Source organism: Zosterops lateralis, assembly GCF_965231275.1.
Source record: "Zosterops lateralis genome assembly, chromosome: Z".
Lineage (NCBI taxonomy): Eukaryota > Metazoa > Chordata > Aves > Passeriformes > Zosteropidae > Zosterops > Zosterops lateralis.
In genome coordinates, this window is record NC_139800.1 from 59,862,074 (window position 1) to 59,876,374 (window position 14,301).

At 39.0% G+C, this 14,301-nt stretch overlaps 1 protein-coding gene across 2 annotated transcripts in view; it reads right to left on the reverse strand.

Moving 5' to 3' along the window:
• Positions 1-13,151, reverse strand: part of MEF2C (myocyte enhancer factor 2C) — a 135,027-nt gene extending 121,876 nt beyond the window's left edge. For both annotated transcript variants that reach the window (XM_083883246.1, XM_083883245.1), the window contains exons 1-2: positions 12,995-13,151; positions 3,160-3,258 (exon numbers count right to left, since the gene is read on the reverse strand). The gene's annotated coding sequence lies outside the window, so the exon portion shown is untranslated. The remainder of the gene's footprint in view (positions 1-3,159; positions 3,259-12,994) is intronic.
• Positions 13,152-14,301: the final 1,150 nt, after the last annotated feature.

Below are 14,301 nucleotides of genomic sequence, written 5' to 3' on the forward strand. Positions count from 1 at the left end.
GGGAAGGCGGGAGCGCGGACCCGGGGGCGCGCACCGCCCGCGGCGGCGCATCTGCGGCGGGTCGCGGCCCGAGCCCGCCGCACCCGGGCACCGGCGGAGCCCAGGGCTGGGAGCGTCCCCGCGTGTGGCATCCCCGGCGCCCCCGAGGCGGCACCTCCGGAGCGGCTTCGCCTCCGGCGGGGCGGGGCGGGCGCCGGGAGGGGGCAGCCGGCCCCCGGCCGCCGGCGCAGCCCGGAGGGCGCGGACCCTGCGCAGCCTCCGGAGCGCAGCGGGGCTGGCTGCAGTCCTCCGGCACTTGCCCCCGCCCCCCGAGACCTCCTGCCCAGCCCCTCGCACCTCGGCTGGGCTCCCCCTCCCGCGCCCTGCCTCTGCCGAGCAGCCCAACTTTCCCAACTCCTCCGGCTGCTGGTCCCGCGGCCGGGAGCGGCTCCGGCGCAGCCGCCTTCTCCTCCCGGCCATCCCGGGCACCTCCCGGACACGGGCGGCCGCTGGAGACGGGCTCATATCAGACTTACCCGCAGAAATGCAGCACTGAGAGCACGCTGTGTGTGGACAGGGCTCCTTTTTTTTTTTTTTTTTTTTTTTTTTTTTTTAATAGGTTCAGTTGCTTCTAAAACCGGACTGAAAGGACTGTACTGAGTTTGAATCCAGATTTAGCACATGCAGTGATTTGTGAGTAAAACTGGATCATACTTATTAAATTTTTATGCAGATAGCCAACTTTTATGATCCTTTGGGAGGAGCAGGGGAGTTTGTAAAGGCACAGAGTATTATTTTTATGATAGATTAAGGTACTGGAAATAGGAACAGTGCACGTGATAAAACCAAACGACTGAATTCAAACACAGTGATAAATATCTATTTGGGTTATTTTAATACAAGTCCTCGGTCTCACAGTCTTTTTCCCTAGAAACATCTCATTGGGCCACTGACCTACTTCCAAAGTATTTGACAGTGAAAAAATACCTTTTCAGTTCAACTGTACTCTTTAAAACATGAATGCTCAAAGCACAGTCAGAGCAAAACAAAGCTCAGGTAATTCTAACAAGCACCCTACAATTGGTCACAATGCAAAATCCCTAGAGAATACTGCGGGTCTCATCCACGTCCTGGTCTGTCTGGGTGAGAGTGCACGACTCTCCATGCAGTGACACACTACAAAAGTACCCGCATCAATGATGATAGTGATACTGATGTGCCCAGAGCCACCAGGCAATCAGATACAAGCCAAGCTCATGTACACGGTGGTGAGAGGCACATACGCACAGCAGTGGCAGCAGAGCCTGAAAAACATTGGGAAAGAAATACTTCCTCAGCCTCAGGTCTGCTGTGAGGCACAGCAGGAAAGAAATACAGAACAGTTACACGGGTTGCACCCTTGCTATGCCTCTTCTGCAGACAATTTTGGTCTCCTAGCGTGGCACCCAACTATCCAGTAATATTTGTATATTCTTAGTGGCAAAAATAGAAAATTATGTTAAGACTTGGAACTTTTGTGCTCTAATTTGAAATGACTGGCATCTGCTTTATTTTTTATGCAGGATGTGTAAGTTTCCTGCTGTCTGGTTAGCTGGTAACACAGCCCTTCAACTAGCAAGACAGAAAGTGAGCAATGTCATATTTTGGAAGTAATTAGTACTGTAAGCAAATATTTTAGAAAACAAAAGTATACAGCAGTTTAGAACTTCAACTACACCTCCATGTGGGCACTTGTGGTCTAATCTTTTTATAGTTGTGACCTTCACATACTGGAGCAACTTAAAGCCATGCCAAGTTTTTGTCATGAGCACAATTCCTCAAATCCATGTAAAAGATAACTTGATTTTTCAAACAAGATTCAGATTGTAGATGGACAAACAGATATAAGGGGAGGGATCAGGATTTGTCACTCATTTCAGGGTTAGACAAGGCACAAATTTATGTAGCATAATTTTAAGCGTTTAGGTGTTTCTGTTTCCCTCTCTTTGATTTCATTTAAAAATCTGAAATAATTCCAAACAGTAAAAAGCCTTTGTTCTGATGTCTGTACATATACTGACTTTCCACAAATGCACTCTTTTCAAATCTCTGGCACAAGACTCAAATCAATGCTTTTCAGCAGTCCACGGTCCATGTGTAGATCTGCTGACAATTTTTTTTCCCCAATCTACCACCTGAGGCATGCAGTGTCTTAAACTATGAGACATCAGTCAAAATGTAATAATTATAAAATCAGATCTCCAAAGGTTTATTAAAGTGTGTATCCAAGTATCTCTTTCCATTACAAGTGTGATTACCTCAAGGTAGCATTTCCTTTGAAGATGATTATCAAAGTCCATTTTTGTTCTTTTGTGGATGCAGAACGTATTTTTCCCTTAGGAGAAATGAGATTGCCAGCTTACATCCTTTAATGGTGTTTAAACTGAAAAGCAGTGAGGTTACTATGAAATGATCCAGCTCCTTTGCATCTTAACCCTGGGCTAGCTTGGTTTCTATTTTCTGTTTAAAGTTTTGCTCAAACCCATTCCACTCTACACCTCGCTTTCTTCCACCACCTCCCTATTTGTAAGAGCAACACAGTATAACTCTTCTTCCCATGTCTGGCTGCTTTTAAACTTGGCCCACGCTGGGTGCAGCTCTTGAAGAGAGCTTTATGAAATTATTTTAAAGTGAGCTGGGGCGGTTGCCACAGCAACCCACCCTGAGAGAAATCGAGGCTATAGATTAATCTACCCCACAAGATTATTCAACAGTACTGTATTTGTTCTTCATTCATTCAGAATATTCCCTCAAACCATATGCTTTTATAATGAACAAAAAGATATAAACTCAGATAATTTCAAAGATAACAGGGTATGTATTCCAGGAGCACAAATTAATTGCTTTGTAAATGAGATGACATGTACATGATTCTTTGCAAAATCGTTTAATTGCAAAAATATATATCTGCAAGGTACACACAGCTGACATATTAACTTTAAATAAAATGGCATGCCATTACTAAAATGGTGTTATCACCACACACATCATGCAATGATTACAGAGAGCCTTTGTCACAGGTGTACCTGTAAGTATATAGCACAGTAGAGTTTTGCTCTCCAAGTTTTTGCTTTGAACAAAAATCTAAAAATAATAAATAGTACTTGGTGATATTAAAAGTAAAAAATATTAAATACTCACCACATACACCCTCTTTATTGTCAAAATCATCCGCCTACAATGCTTTACTTAATCTTTCCCATGGTAGTTACTTCACAGTTTACAATTCTTGTTCGGCACCTTGGATGTTTAAAAGCACAAAAGTAGCATATTATTAAAATGCAAACCTTCAATATATTTTAGGAGATTAATGAAGTAATTTCTATAAAAAGAATATGAATCTTTACTGATATGCACTTAGGCCTATCTTACTTGTAAGTAGCTTGATGTTTTCAGAAGCTGTTATAAACTCCATCCAAATCCTACCTTAGGGATGCTACACTATCAGTAAAATTACAACACTATTGATCGCAGGCTGTACTTATCCTCCAGTCAGTATTTATGCTTTGACATGCATTTTGGAAAACACAGCCATCTCGTTGTTTAATAAATGCCTGTTTAAAAGGCCAGGGTGAATTATAAAGTGGTAAAGCTCGGCATATTAATTTTTTTCCTTCTATCAAGGGCAGGTACGTGTGGTGCCAACACCAGAGACGGATCTCCTTGGGTGTGCTTTGAGGAAGGCAACACCAGGTAGCACCAGCGGAACTTTTTTTACCCCAAATATTCGTTTTTCTCTGCATCTGTAGTTGTGGAGAGAGGGGGTCCCAAGCAGAAATACTTGGTCTTGAGGGGCGACCTTTTTGGCCTCTGCCCCAGGCCCTCGCACCTGCGTACAGCATTACCGCGGGCTTCTCATCATTTAATTACTGACTCATTACTGTTTCTAGGTGCTGGGGTGTCCCTGCGGGCAGTCGGGAGGCAGGGCAGGAGGAGTGGGGCAGGCAGGACACCGCTCCCGGCCCGTCCCTGCGGCCCTGCCGGCGCCGGGCGGGGCTCCGAGGGCCGGGGGGGCCCGCTCGCTGCCGATGCCGCGGCCGCCGCCCTTCCCTCGTCCCCGGCCCGACGGGAAGAGGCTGGGGCGGTGCGGGGGCGGTGCGGGGGCGGCGTGAAGGCGGCCGGGCGCCGGCTGACGCCAGAGCGGGTGGTCCCGGCCCGGGCGGTGGGAGCGGCGGCTGTGCGGGGCTGGCCGGGAATAGCGGGGGGCGGGAAGTCCCGACCAAAGGCCGCTCTGGGGAGGCTGGAAGAGGAATCCTGCCCCGCGTCCCGCGGCAGAACTGTCCTCACCGGGCTCCTCCGGAGGCCGTTCAGAGAGAGCCTTTGCTCACGGCTCCGGCCTTTGGGATAAGTGCGTGTCGCCACTCTGGGCTCCCCCGGGAGCGCAGCCCCGCGGTGCCGGCCGAGCCCGGGCTCCGTCCTGCCGGCCCAGGGCCAGGCTGAGCCCGCCGCGGGGGAGGGGGCTCGGTCCCGGGGCTGCAGACAGGGCCGGAGTGGCCCAGCACGTAGGGCCGGGCCTGGGGAGCTGTAGCAGCACATGGCAGTCCTGGGAACGGGACACACCGATGTCCTGCAGGCCGGCGTTGAAGCCTGTGGTGGCGTGAGTCAGGTTAGAGGGAGGTCTTGAAGTTTGACTAATACTGGACGTTATCTGTTAGTTTCCAGCCTTTTGGAAAGATGCTTTTCAATTCCCCTCTCCCCTTACATCGCCTTTTATTTATTCATTCATTTATTTATTTATTTATTTATTTATAATTTTTAAGTAGATTTTTGATGCTCCCCTGCCGATATTTTCAAGGGCCTTTGCAGGGAAGAGATTGGTTTTAGAGGGAAAAAGGCTGCCAAATGCGTTAAAGCAAACAATGAAAAGAGGATTTGTTTGTTCTACTAAATTGATCCTGTTCTAGTATTCTGAAGTGTTTAATTGTTACTAAAGGCAGTTTCTGAAACTGGAGTTTGCAAGTTGCTATTGTCCTTTAAATATCTCATAAACAGCTGCCCAAAGATTTTTTCGAAGACTTTTTTAATTGTCATTTTTTTAAAAACTGTTTTCAGACTAGAGATAGGAGAAAACTTTTTCATAGACAAATAAATTTTCTTTCAAAGATTAGACATTACTGAATTTGTCCTAAAGGGTGTAAAATAGTGTTTATCACTTTGTGAATGACAACACAGACTGATATTAGAATTAAATCTGTGTCTAGTGATAACTACTCTTGCTACACATACATTTTAGAAATAAGTAATTCTTAAGGTATGTATCTTTTTAAATTTTTCTTTTTCCAAAATGAGACTGACATGTAGTCTGAAGGAAGTTGATAGTTATAGAAATCTCAAATCTCCTGCTTGGTGTGGAGCATGGATGCTGTGGAGCTTATATGGTGTGTTCAAAGTCCCATGAAGTCTGTTGAAATCCAGTGTACTCTGACAGGCTGAGATGAGATACTAAAATGGAAGCTCAGCCCTATGTCACTGACTACCCAGATCCAACTTCTGCCTCAAAATTAATCTTTGAGTGTGCTCTAACTTCAGTTCCTGTACCAGCCACTATCTCTCTGTAAGTCATTCAAATGTACTTATCATGGTACACCAATGTTCTAGCAAATGTAAAAGTTTATGTATATACATATGTGTTTTAGCAGTGTAAGTCTTGTAGCCCATGATCTTACTTAAGGGTAATAGAGGAAGAATTTAACCTACTAACCTCTCCCTTGCTGAGGTTTAAGTACTCCAAAAATGTGAGTCTGGACTTGCCTGAAAGAAATGCATCAAGGGTTTTGAAGTTTTTCAGTGTTAGTAAGAAATTGGCAAGCAAAGCTTTAGTCTCAGACAAACTCAAATCTCAGTAACTAGTTTCAATTTTGTGTCCCTTCCCCAATCTCTTCTGACATAATTAGGTAAAATTTCAAGCTAAATGGGCTTTTTTTTTTTTCATGCAAAAAATACAAAAATAGATCAAATATGAGCTTAGAGTGGAAATTCAGAATCAATTCCCCATCTTAATAGGGTTTAAGTACAGGAATGTATTTGAAGAATAATTTTGGAAATGCTGTCATTTTCATGAACTAATGTTCATCAGTCTGATAATTCTGCATCTTCATATCCAGAAGCATCAGATTTTTTTTTCAAAAGCTAAGCATTTAGTGGAAGTGTAATTTATTGTATGGGTTAATACATCTGTGATTAAAGTCTATCTAGATTATTAAACAGCCTTCACCCAAGAAATACAGTATCTTTACTATTCAACTCACTTGCTAATATAGAAGAGCTATCTCTCACAGCTTTTAGAATTGATGCAGAGGAAGATAACTTTGTATTTCATTGTTAATTTATGCAGCTTTAGGAGTCTTAAACCACTGTACCATTAGCTGGGTATTTCTAAAGAAGTTTCTGCTAGGGCAGTTCCTTCTACTTATCTCTAAAAGGAAAGGCTTCCATAAATTTCTTCAGAATTAGCATTTAAGAGCATTTAAGTAAGGAGCACCGTTTTTATTCTTTTTACCACATTTATTTGTCCATGTGATTGCTTGCCATTGAATAAGGAGAATCTCTCTGTGATTCACTTTCATTTTGGGAAAAGCTGTGAGGGAGCTAGAAAAGTATTTTTTTTAGGCTGTGCATTCCTTCTCTTTTCCAGAAATGGAATCGCCTGACTAAGGTATTGTGATATTTTCAGATATTTTGACAAAAAATGCACAATCCAAAACAAAAAATATGATTGCACCCCCTTGCTAATTGTGTGAGACTCAAGCTTTTGTCTGTCTTGCACTGAGTGATGATGTGATACAGAAGCAGACAGCCATAAATGGCCAGAAAAAGCTTAATTAAGTATTTTGCAGCTGCTACAAATTAGATCAGCATCTGCATCTGTGTAGACAATGAAATTCATGGTAATTTTGAGGGCCAAGCAAAGTGGAGGTTTGTTTTGGATGGACCCCTAGCCACAATTCAAACAAAATTCAGAATCAAACACGTTCTAAGGGGGGGAAAATGACTGGTCAACTTCATCTTCTGTTTTTGAAAGCCACTGTGGTTTCCCATTCTGGCTTTAGATGTGTATTCCAATGTCACACAAGAAAGCTATCTCCTTGAGTATTCAAAATTTGGATTTTTTTCCCTAAAAAGTAGTTTGCAGGAGTTTTCTAGATTGGACTTTGAGATCTATTTTAGATAATATACCAGCTTTTTGTTCTTTCTCTGACAATTTGCCTCTATTCCAGATTTCATACCACTTTCAAAATTCACAATTGGAGTAAGTGATGCACAAATTTTAATGGTCAATGATCTGACCTGTTCTAACATAGGTATTTACACCATAAATTGAATGTAGAATACAATAGTGATAGCTTAGTATACAGAATAAGGGTATGAAGGTATTACTCTCAAACTTTTCTGTACAGGTATGCTTGCATGCAGGTACCAACAACTGTTTATGTAAAATGCAGTGGGTTTAGGTGTTTTCAAACTCTTCAGTACTAAATTCATGTTTTTGTTTTGTGTTTGAACATTTCCAAGCACAAGTGTCGATCTATAAATGTATCTTCTAAGTGCTGCTGTAATATTAATATTTCTGTTGTAAAAAACAAACAAACAACAAATAATTTATTAGATGTTTTAGAGAGATCTTTTGAACGTTGACAGCTCTTCTTGGTAAGTGAAGAACTATAATTTCTGTGACCATAAATGAAATTGCACAATAGTTGGGTCAGCTTTTAGTTGTGATTGTGCCATATATGTTAATCTGTTTACACCTTCCCCGAACATCTTGCTGTGAGGTTTTAACTCCTCCCATGAAAGTACTTTAAAAATTTTGATGTTATTGATGTTAAAAGCAAACTAAGACTCAAGTCATGTTTGGATATGCACTATGGTTTGGATGTATTTAATCTGAAATTACTATTACTGCTATATGATCTAGTTTGATCTTCTGTGTATAGCTCCTGTGATGCACAGATTTAAGTTCCCATTTCTGGTCTATTATGTTCTTGGCAAGTCTGCACCAATCAGACCAGCAAGATCTGATTTCAATAATGACATTACAGATAGCTACCCTAACATGGCTAAAGAAGAGGAAATCTGATTACTAAATTGAAATTCTTTCAATTGGAAATTATTATTATTCTCAGGCAACTAAAAGCCATACAGAGATAACTTCAGAGTTTTCTTTTTTTTTTTTTTTTTTTTTTTGTTAAAAAATTCAATTAATTTCATTCAAATATGTATTGAAACTTCTTGAACTGACCAAATATATTATTAGCCTTTTTAGTTTTAATCTCTCAGTAACAAATAAATATGCTGTGATGACTATTGTATTTGTCTTTACATTTTAAATCTACAACAGTTGGAAGTTATGTGCTGTAAAACCTCTTTATCTCTGGATGTGACTGAATTGTTTTCTTTGCTGTTGCTCAGCAAGGGGCAAGAGCTGGGGAATAGGTACACGTTTGGAAGGGGTTTAGGAAATTTTCTAGCTCCTAAGTGGGACTGAAAGGTCGTTTTGTAGTCTACATATTCATGTAGGGGAAGGTAAGACAATAGGAATATTGTCAGAAATATGGGCAGAAATAACATGAGGACTGCTAGTGAGGATAGACGTGTTAAGAATTTTTTGATCAAATCAAGATTCAGTGAAGAGTTCCCACATCCTTTTTGCAGATTAAACCTAGCAGTTTGGGAGATACTTAAAGAGTGGTTTCTTCCAGGAACAAAGGAAGCAAGTGCTTCTTTACCCTAAGTAGAAGCCAATTCCCTTCTATTTCTGTGGAATCTTATTTCAGTGAGATTGAGGTGGAGTATTAAATGACTAATGAATTGATTTAGTACAGGGACACATAATTAAATGGACACATGTATTTTTGCAAGGGTAGGAACAATCTCCTGATATACGAGCAGATTGTTTCACTGTCTCTTCTATTTTTCTCAGTGTTAATATACTCTTTTATAATCGTTGTACACAATAATAATATGTTATTGCCAAGCATTCATTCTACAATAATTTTGAATTCAGGAGATGATTTGATACTAGAGAAAGAGCTATTTTCATATAGTCATATACAACTTTAAAAAGTAAAAGAAAAAAATGAATGCTGTAAGTATCTATAGCAAAAACTATAGGAAGCACTCATTTCATATATAACAATACTTCTGTATTGTTATAATAATAAAAAAGTAGAAAGAAATGAAGATAATTGGGGGTGCTTTTTTGTTAAAAAAAGAGTCAAAACAGATGATAAGATATAGCTACTCATAAACAGAAAGGTTTATTTTGCAGCACATTGGTATACTATTCAGCTCCTATTTTTTTTTTGCCCTTATATTTCAGGATACTGTGCCTCAGCTGTATTAACACTAGATTGCACTTCATGTGCCATAAGTACAACTTTTAAGTACATATGTAGGACTAGTAATTCTATATAGCTCTATTTATGAATAAAGCTGTAACTGGTGTTTCATTCATTCTATTATTATATTTTTATTATTTTTTCCTGTGCAGTTATTTTACATGCTTTCAGTAAACTTGTGTATGTTACCTTAAATCTAGATGTTTATTCTTTTTGAGCTGTATTTATTGAACTTGATTGAGAATCCAGTGCCTGTAGAGTTATGCATAGAAAGCACTGTGCTTTTGTCTTTATTAAAGATTTCTTAAGTGCTGCTTTCAGAGCTAGTATCATAATGTTTCATTGCTTTTAAAGGAACAAACTCATATCTGACTATGCAATAAATTGTCAGTACTTTGATTGGAGAGGACAACTCCCATTAACAAACAGTTCATGTATCTGTACACTGTGGTAAGGGGTGTACTTTTGAGACCTGTCCTTGTTACCTAGCTTATGGTAACTAGGTTTACCATAGCATTTTTGAAATGGGATAGAATGGTGGAGCTCCAAGCAGTCATTGAGAGTGGTGTGTGAGTACATCTTCACCTGGGAATGAGCTGCAGTGCGGTGCAGGGGTGGGGAGCAGCTGCAAAGTCATCCTTTGCAGCCACCAGGACAGCTCAGGGGCATGGAGCCCTCAGGCAAAGCTTCAGGTGGCTCCCTACGTTGCCAGCAGACTGGCAAAGAGGAGAGGTCTCCACTACTCCTAATGGGTGTCTGATCCTTTGATTTCCATGGTGACTGTCTCATAACAATAATAAATTAATTTCTGAACAAAAACATTAATTTATGAGAGTCCAAGAAGAAAGTTACATACCATTTTTAGGATAAGATTTTGCCTACTGTACCAAGGGGAAAATAATTGTAAATTTAAAGTGTGTGTATATATATATATATACACATTAATATGTATATATATATGCACGTACACTTTGTAATAGAAACATAAAATGGAAATTCTTCATGTTTAAAGTACTCTTGTGTGAAGCTGTAATTACAGCTATTCATTCTATTCCTGATTTTTTTAGCATGCATGTCATGTTCTATGTGCAAGTTCATTGCTTTCAGTGGAAAGTGTCCAGTTTTACCAGTTCAAGTGAGAGTAGAAAGTTATGAGATGCTTTTAAAATACCATGTAACAGTATATAAAAAAATTTGAATTAACTTTTGAAGAACACAATCTGGATTGTGAATCTCCTAAACTGAGATTTTTGCCAAAGCTTTGTGGTTAAATCCCATTTTTTATTTACTTGCACTATGAAAAACTAATATAGATGTCCTTCTCTCACTAAAACTTGTATTTACTGAAAAAGACAGATGTGATTGAAAGCTGAGCTGTAGTTTAGCTTAAATATATATATATAGTTGTAGAATAAATTGCATCATTTACAAAACTGACCACAGAGCTTAAAAAATAAAAGAATGTACCAGGCATTTCAGATGTTATTCTCCTTCTAAGTGAAATAGTCATAAAGTTTCAGCACATTAAATTAGGTTTTCCTATTTCTTAATCTCTCAGTGTTTCATAAATAACAGAAATATTTCAGAATTTCACTTAATGTGCTAAAATCTGTTGAAACAAACAAACAAACAAACCCCAAACCAACCAAAACCAGAAAGACCAATTAAGGGTACTCATTAAATTTTTATGGCCTAAATTATCTAGTGAGTAATCTCCACCTTTTGAAACATTAAACAATTTTTTTCTAGAAATGGAAACATCTCATACGTAACTTTCATTTCACAAAATACTTTTTCCCTCAGTGCAGTGAAATGCAGACTAACTTACCTGGAATTTCATTAAATTATCCAGGAGTTTGTCACATTGATTACTGTTTCTAAGTCTTTAAAATCAATATAGTAAAATGCTGATGAACTTAGAGTGTAGAGAACTAAAGCCTCTGAACTACAGGCTGTGTTTTTTCTTGTTTAGTGTGGCATGTACAATGTCTAGCTAGCTCCAGGAATTGCCATTACTATTTAATGACTTTGTATTTAACAGTTTTAATAACTGTTTAGGGGATTTGGTTTCCATACATCACATGTTATCTACAAAACAGTAGAGTTTAACTCGTTTTCAAGGCAGCTCTTGTTTTGGGGGTTTTGTTTGTTCTACATTTCATGCTTGATCAGGAAATGTATCTTTCATATTTAGAAGTTTACTTTATGCTTTAACTAGTAATGTTTTGACCTGTTGCCCTTTTAGTCTCACATAAAGTAGAATATCTTTGTAGCAAACAAAATTGTGATTATTTTCATATAGCACATTCTAGAAAGACAATGTCTTCTCCATTTTCTTGTCTCTGAAAATGAAGAAAATGGATGACAACTATGCCTGATCTACCTCTGCTGAGGCAGGACTTCAGTGGTATGGGTCCCACACCAAACAGCCTAGCAGAAACAAAATCAAAGATCAGGGATGTTTAATAGGACATTATAATTCAGATATTATAATTCAACCTAATCTTAGACTACTCATTGCTGATATATAATTAATTTTGATATGAGGGGAAGACCTACTACAGAAATAGTCTAACAGTATATTGACATTTTCTCCCCCATTAATGTCTTCTATGTTGTGCAGTGACTTGTGACTATGGAATCTGTTTACTGAAAAAGATTCATATGGTTAAGTTTTCTGTCTGTTTACTCACTTAAATAAATGTTTTCAATTTAACACAGCAATTTGTAATGAATACTGTGAAACACAGTTAAAAGAATGAGTTCTTGAAATAGAAATAATAATAAAAGTGCTTTTCTCCTCACAAAAATATTTATTTTAGCATGTGGTCACATTTTCCTGCATTTTCACATTAATTGAAATCTTATTGTTACAGGAAAAAAAATATTTTTTTTCCCCATAATCTAGTTTCCCAGTTCTTATGCAAATTAAAGAATACATGCACAGGCATAATTTATGATTTTAAAACAAGGGAATGTGTAAATTTATGATATCTTTAAAAAGCACCATGTCAAGCAGTGCTCTCATGAAGCTTGTAGTTTACAATTTGCATTTCACTTTAGTATAAGGTTTGTGTGACGGACCTTTGATTGTCTTGTAAAATGCCCTAAACAGTGTTAATTTCACTCATTTATTATTCCTATTACAAAGGAAACTTAGCTGGTGTTCAGAAGGAATTTCTAAGCCTCAGAATGACTGCTGAAGCTCCAAATACTGAGCAGTCTACAGACAACAAATCCTTTTGATTTATTTGGAAATTACCAGGATAACTCATTTATTTTAAAGGAGGCAGATGGAGAGCACAGAGTACACCCTCAGCCAGCACTGTCTAGCTTCTGCTGTTCCTGCATGTAATCCTCTATGTTCTTTCCATTCAGAGTCATAGAAACAGTTTGAAAAAAAGTGAGTATAAGTATCCAGTCAGTTTAAAGAAACTTTTCTTGGCTACAGAAGCTAAAATCAAGCACTGTATGAAGTTATATGTAAAGCACCCTACAAAGCTTATCTGCTTTCTCTTGAAAAAAAACTTTGTGAGAGTAACCATGAGCATAGAGCTGAATCACCCAGTGCTGTGGTAAGCAGAACGTTTCAAAGACATAGGAATAATTATTTAATATTTTTTTCTATCAAAACTCACCAGTGCCCTTCTTCTGCTTCTCCAGGAAGTTGTACCCGTCAGCACCTGCTGAGGGCTTCGTTGATCAAAAAAATCAGGTAAAAAAATTCCTGTAGAATAAAGCCAGACCAGCTGGCTTTGAAGAGAAGCCCCCCAGTTTGGGTTGTGTTTGCCTCACTCACCCTCTGCTCTGCAGACCCGGGCTTTTTCTCCTTTGGATGTTGACCTGTAGGCTGCGTGATGTGCGTGCACAAGTGTCTGGCAACCCAAGGTGCACCTGCTTCTGTCACTCCCGAGTAAATTTAGCTGTAAAAGGTATCACTGACAAGTAGACCTTTGTCAGTGCTGGCAAACGAACAGAGCATTGCCATCCCCCTTCAAATGTTCTCTGCAAGTTCAAATGGAAAATATCTACTCGGTCGTCTTATCCAGTATCCAGGATTTGCTTCTTCAAGAGGAAGGAAGGCCAAGAGGCTTGTGTATGGCAAAAAAGTTTCCTCCTTTAAATAGATGTTAAAATTACATTATTCCAAGAAGAATCTATGAACAAGATGAGTCTGTGTTTTCTTAATTGTAGCTGGAAGAAAACTTTCTAAAAATAGGAACACAGCACACAGAAATTTCAGTTCAGGTTATTAAGTTGTGCTAACTGTTAAAGTTAGTTGTCTTTTTCTTTGATAACTCATTTTTATCCAAATAAGTATTAGAAAACTCAAACATATCCCTTAGAAGGTATTAATCTCACTAACAAAATAAAAAAGCATGCAGAATTGAGAGTCTGAATTTCAAAATCACATGTTTGCAGCACTTAGGCTGTCGTAGTCTAGGAACCAGATACTTTTAAAATGGAACCTAAAGCAAATGGAGGCTCTTTTGAGGGAAATGATCGAAACTTGGTATACTTGTCCTTATCGGGTATTTATAATTTATTTATAATGAGAGTATTTATAATTTATATCTGCCCCTTGCTTTTCTTTTTCACTTTTTTCTTCCTGGAGATGACTTCTCATAATTGAAATAGAAAGGTGTAATTTGCTGGTGTGTCTGATGTGTCTTCTCACAGAGTTAAAAAAAGAGTCACCAACATAGGTGCCAGGATTGGTAGCAGCATACCTAGGTACTCCATTTTCCACTTGAGAACTAGGCCATAAACTCAAGTGGCTTTAAAGAAAAAATTTCAATAGTGTCTACTTTGCTCTAATATGCTATTTAGAAGGAGCAAAATGTTCCTTTCTAACAAATGAGACAAAAATTGTGGATCAGGAGCTCTTTGTAAGACAAACAAGGTTCCTATTTATTTACTTGTATAAACAACCACTCACCAAGCT